Raw genomic sequence first — 5,946 nt, forward strand, 5'->3', positions numbered from 1 at the left:
TATGTGCTTGCGCGTGCCTTTTGTGTGAGTGCTTTGCATGTGTGCGTGCGCGCGCGCGCGCGTTGCTGCTTTGCGAGCGTTTTGCTTGTGCGCGCGTGCTTGTATGTGGGTCTCTATGTGCTTGCGCGTGCGTGCATTCGTGCGTGTTTTGTGAGTACTTAGCGTGTGTGCGTGCGCGCGCGCGTACGTGTTTTGTGAGCGCTTTGCGAGTGCGCGTGCTTGTATGCGGGTCTCTATGTGCTTGCGCGTGCGTGCGTTCGTGCGTGCGTGTTTTGTGAGTGCTATGTATGTGCGTGCGCGCGCGTGCTTGTGTGTGTGTGTGTGTGTGTGTGTGTGTATTGAATAAAGTCGGTAGTTTTACACGCAATAAACCTCTTCAAAAAAGTTTGGTGTCGAGCCACTCTGGAATATATGGAGGCGCCGGAGGACCAGTGGAAGGTGTAAGTTTCCTCCTTTTATTGCGATAGCAATTATATGGACACTCAAAAGCAGATTTCTGCCGTCGGCGTCGCCGTCGCCGTCGCCGTGAGGTTCCGTATGACGTCATTTGGAGATGAAATCGTCGCCGCGCGCCGAACGCTGTATGTGCGAGTGAAAAGGCGCGAGGGGCGCGTCTTTCACGGGGAGTGAACGCGCGGCGGAGAACAAACGCGCGTTCTGCGCCGTGCTCGCTTAAGGGCTGCAGAAGTAGGCGTCTCTTTTCTCCTTTACAATCACCATATATGTAGAGCAAACGCGCCTTCTTCAGACGCGCGAGAGGCCGTGGGGGAGGGGGAGGGAAGGGAGGCGACGTTTAGCTGCGGCACCAAGTGCCTACTTATATCAGAGGCTCCAGCAACAGTCACCAACGCCGCACGCATTTTGAGCTAACGCGGGCAAAACGCCGATGGCGTCGACAACAGTTCTGCGTGTTGTTGCTACCAAAGCCGCTCACCTTACTTCGTATGACATTGCTGTGTTGCTATCGCATTCATTGCTTCGCCCTTAGGGCGAAACTGTGACATTTTTTCCCCCCTCTACCCTGATGAATCCACTTCCTTGATTGTTATTGTGAAATAAACGTTTCATCAACAACATAAATACATGAATCAGAAATCCGGAAAGTGTGTTTCACGATTACACTAATTTCGATCGTGAAACGTGTACCTTGGGTTAGCCCACATTTCCTTGAAGTAGGCAACTGCTTATGAGGCGGCGACGGGCGAAATGCTGCCGCCCTTTTCGCCCGCACAAAAAATGTTTTGCCTACAAATGCAAAAACGCCAGTGTCCCGTGCATTGGGGGCACGTTGAAAAACCCCTAGGGGTCAGGATCAATTCAGAGTCACCCGCTATCCCGTGCTCCTTAATCAAATTGTCGTTTTGACACGTAACACTCCCGAATTCAAGGAGACAACTCCTTAAATTGTGAATAGCTGGTTATTTGCGATATTCCGCATATAGCAATTGGTTTAAGCAGCTATTACTGAAGATATGAAGTGCTAAGATTTAGGTCTCTCTGGGGTGGTCCTCATGCCCTTCGAAAATTGTCCTCTATAGCCCAATTATAATTCGTAAAAATGGAATTTATAAGGCATGCCCTCGGACTCGAGAATGTGTTTGATTGAGCTGTAGGTTTAATTGAGAAGGTTGCAGTGAGTCCAATAAATTTTTTTAATGCTTTCTCAGTAGGAGTGTCAAAGTGTAAAAAAAGCGTATGTGTGTGTGTAAATTGTTGAAAGCGAGTCATGTGGTGCAGGTGTGCGTGTGTGTGTGTAAGACTTCGCTCCTCGAAAGGGCAGGACTTGTGTAAAGTGACTTGTTGAACAACACTTTGCAAATGTGGTGAACATGGTTTAAATAATGGATTTGAGACCTGCAAGGAGTTGTGACATTCTAACGCATTCCTCTTGCATTTACCACGGATTTGCCACTGAATTGTACAACTCTCTGGTGCTGTTTGGCCAGAAAAGGCAAGGAAACAATAATTAATCAAATTTGCTTCATTCACACTATTTATAGCCAACATAGTAGCCCAAGTCACTAGTGTGATCGAGTATATATTTGCAATGTGGCACTAAGATTACTCATTACATTCAACTTAGCCGCTTTCATAGCTGGTAATAAACTTAGTGAGCACTAAAAGAAATATTAAACAATAGAAATACCGCTGGCACAGCACTGGCAACAGTGTATGAGCAGGCAAACGTATATGTGTGTGGAAATTTCAATGCAATGAACTTTCACTACAACATCTGTGGTATGAGGCTTCTTTTTCTCAGTAAGCTGTACCGAGTCCATACTTTGATTTTTCTCTTGCCAACCAAAATCACCTTTATTGCCAGTGATCTTGTCTCTCGTTCTGGTAGCATTTGTTTATGTGGAACTAAAAATGTCATTTCTTGCAGGTCATCCAGATGACAGCCTCACAATTCGCAGCCTTTGTGCTCTCCATCAGAAACCCATCAGGGGCAAGCCACTTATGTTTGCCTTCAGACAAGACAACATTGTAAGTAGATATAGGCGTGTAGTCGAATATTCTGAAACAAGTTTCCATTTAATACTGTGAGGCTCCTTTGATAGCCTTAGGTTCATATTTTGTGCAGTTGTGTGTATGCAGTTTTTAGATATTGCCGATGGCACAGTGCACATTGCAGATATGACGACTATGAAGTATATACTTGCAATTTCATCATTGCCTTTCATAATGAAGTTTTTCTTTTGTGCAAGGATATTCAGAGATTGGGGCATTTCAGCATCATATTCTGTATTGTGCATTCAGTGCTCATTTCAAGTTACCCTCCTCCTACCAATTTATTTGCGGGAAAAGAGTATTTGTTTACCCTCTGCAATGCGATTCTTATTTGCTCATTGCGTCAAACTCCTCTACCTTTAATTATCACATAATTATCACAACCTCAAAATTTCGGCTGTTATTGTTTTGAAAACAGTATCAAAATCAAAATGTGCTAGATTGCTATCAAGACTGCAAGGGAATTGAAGAAATTGCAAGAAACCGTGGCTTCTTATGGTAGTTGAAAACCTCTTTTCAGCAAACCATGTGCCTATTTCGTTTACTGAGCTGCTCATGAAATTCGCAAGCATGTTTGATTTAACACAGTCGTTACAGGAGAAGAGAAAAAAAAGATTAACAGGAGCACTTTTCATGAGGATGCAATGCTTTTGGATATTCTCCAGGTGGCAAAATGTACATTTAGGAGAGAGAGTGACCTGGAATCGGAGAGGGTGGGGCAGGGAGCCAATTTGCAGCCATTGTGACTCATGCATGTAGTGGCAACACAGGATGAGAAATAGTTGTGGCACTGCGGTCTAGTAAATAGGTCAGCACTTACATAAACTCCCCCACAGTGAGGGGGAAACGTAGGATATGTTGTCCAATAAAGATGGTGCTTTTAGGAGACAGCAGGAAATTTTAGGCTCTAGTTGAGCAGCTACAATATGAAGGACCACGTAAATTGTAGGAAGCCAACATAAACTGAGTAGAAGGACATACGTCACTGTTCAGAGCACGAAGTAGAAATTCGGAGCATCAGGAAGGATTGTAAGTATAAATAAGGGAATAGTACTTGTCAGCGAATTGCCTAGCTAACAAGGGCAAAAAATAGTTGGCAGGACGTTCTATATGTTCCAGGGAAATGTGCTGAAACACTGATTCTTACTCAGTCAGTAAAGAATATACAACAATAAATAAAAATAACTACGTATACAGAAAAGGCCTTATAGACTGCAGTGGAGAGTTGGACATTGTTGAGCTAGATGCAAGTACTGCTTTGCTACTGTAATGCAGGGCAGGTGAGAATGCACTTGGGGGTTTTGTCATTTTCGTCTGTTGTGCACTCTCTCTGTACAATAGTGCTCTTCGTCTCGGAGTGTATAAATGGTGCATTCAAAACAATTCTCATGCCTTGAGCACAGCAGTCTTATTGTGTCTTCTCCCATGAAGTCTCCTGCTGCAGTGCTTCTGAAGTGTAATGCACAACTACATTGCAGATTTTATATTGTGAGTTTTATATTGCGGTCACATCCATGCTCCTGGAGAAATGCCCATTGCTAAGAGATGTCGTTGGTAGAGTCTACATTTTATGCTCTTATTTTCCATAGTGAAAAGGCTACTGTATATTCATTTTTGCTTCTATGCCATTTTGTATTCACGATGACTTAGTGATCGCGGTTTCTAAATTTGAAAACTGGAACTTTTGCCCAATTGAGCTGTGCCTTGTGTTCGGTCACAATAATTAGGGGTGTTGTTTTCAGAAGCTTGTTGCCTTATCAAATTCCCCGCAGTGTATAGGATCGTAATGAAATGTAGAGTCAACTCTCATGATTCTGTTATTTTGCTAATGCAGGAAGCAGGATTCCAGCACAGCCATCTCCTGCACTTATGGTCAAGATGCTCAGACAATGGAGTCCCTGTTCCTTGTGGTTAACCGTGAACAGTATTCTCGCTTTTATGAAAGCTAAAGGTGATTTCCTGCATAAATTAGAATTTTGCAGCTCAAATGTATACACTTTATTCTAATTTGAATCAACTAATATATGCTGTTTAATACTTTTATACTGTTTGATACAATCATTTCTTGTTGGAAAATATTAAGCATGATGTTTAACATTTATTTATGCATTACTGGCTGATGCATGATGGCCTGTGTTTAAAAAATGTGAACTCACACATTTGAAGCTTCATTCAGTAACCAGAGTATGGCTGATTTAATAAACATTATTTGCTCATTTATGTACAAGCCCTAATCTTCCATTATCGCACCAAGTACAAATAATTTAGAAATTGGCAATGTATCATCCGCATGTGGCCAGTAGAGTACCTTAATGAACAGTGGTTTGTTTTTATAAGGCCGCCATTGATACGGCACTTCGCACCTAAACAGTAATAAATCTGGCATATTTAGGCTGTCTTGCAGTAGAAAAAAACATTTTCAAGCAACATATTTTATAACAGACCATGCATTGCCTTCGCATTACAAAATTTAAGGAAACCAGAATTGTAATCGGAAAATCTGCTACACAGCATTTTAGCTCAGAGAACTCTATTTACATTTGAAAAAAAATGATTTAGGTGGGAAAAAAATTTTCTTGCTCAAGGAATCTTGTTGAGGAGCGAAAATTCATCTTGATGCTCCTGGATCAAACCTTATTTAAAGCAAGTTCATGTGTGAAACATACGGTGTTTCAGTATATCAAAAATGTGCGCCAGTCAAGCTTTATATCGACTTTCCAAATCAGCTTTTCACAATGATTTGCCATGACATTGGTGTACAAAATAACAGGGTGTGTTTCTTGTGTGCTTGCTCTGCATTTCATGTACTTCCCTAATTGACCTTTGCAATATATATATTTTTTCAAGGCCACCAAAACTAGAATTTTTGTACCTGAAATTTAATATTGAAAATTTATTCCTTTAAGTGGCACCAAACAGGCTGTTTTAGGGTTACCATATATACAGGTTGTTTCAGTTAACTTAAGCTAAACATTAAATAAATGCAAATGCTACGTAGCTGGACAGAACCAAGGTAATGTTGTTCGCCGTCGCTTGGAGATACTCAGACTATTTTTTGTACTCGGCCTAATTCGATAATTAGACCTAATTATTTATTCAACTTCTCAATTATTATAATTAGATGAAAAGTGTCAATGAGTAAATTGTAGAGCAACATGAGAAACTCCCAATACAGCTTTCTGTTGCTCAATACGTGCAACATAAAATGGTTTTTCCGAGCGTGAAAGAAGCCCGTGAATATACGCAAAATTTTCGTCCGACTGGCCGCTCGAGGCACTTTATGTGTATTCGCGGGCATCTTTCACGCTCGGAAAAACACTTTTGTGTTGCACGTATTGAGCAACAGAAAGCTGTATCGGGAGTTTCTCATGTTGCTCTATACAATCTTCTAATTGACACTTGTCATCTAATTATAATAGTTGAGAAGTTGAATAA

The 5,946-nt window shown here is 41.6% G+C and overlaps 1 long non-coding RNA gene across 1 annotated transcript; it reads left to right on the forward strand.

Annotated features, from left to right (window-relative positions):
* The first annotated feature begins 383 nt into the window (after positions 1-383).
* Positions 384-4,989, forward strand: LOC125947567 (uncharacterized). Its single transcript, XR_007468393.1, has 3 exons — positions 384-440; positions 2,387-2,487; positions 4,346-4,989. It is a non-coding gene; the product is annotated as an uncharacterized LOC125947567 (long non-coding RNA).
* The last annotated feature ends 957 nt before the right edge of the window (positions 4,990-5,946 follow it).

Source organism: Dermacentor silvarum, chromosome 8 (genome assembly GCF_013339745.2).
Source record: "Dermacentor silvarum isolate Dsil-2018 chromosome 8, BIME_Dsil_1.4, whole genome shotgun sequence".
In the NCBI taxonomy this organism is placed as follows: domain Eukaryota; kingdom Metazoa; phylum Arthropoda; class Arachnida; order Ixodida; family Ixodidae; genus Dermacentor; species Dermacentor silvarum.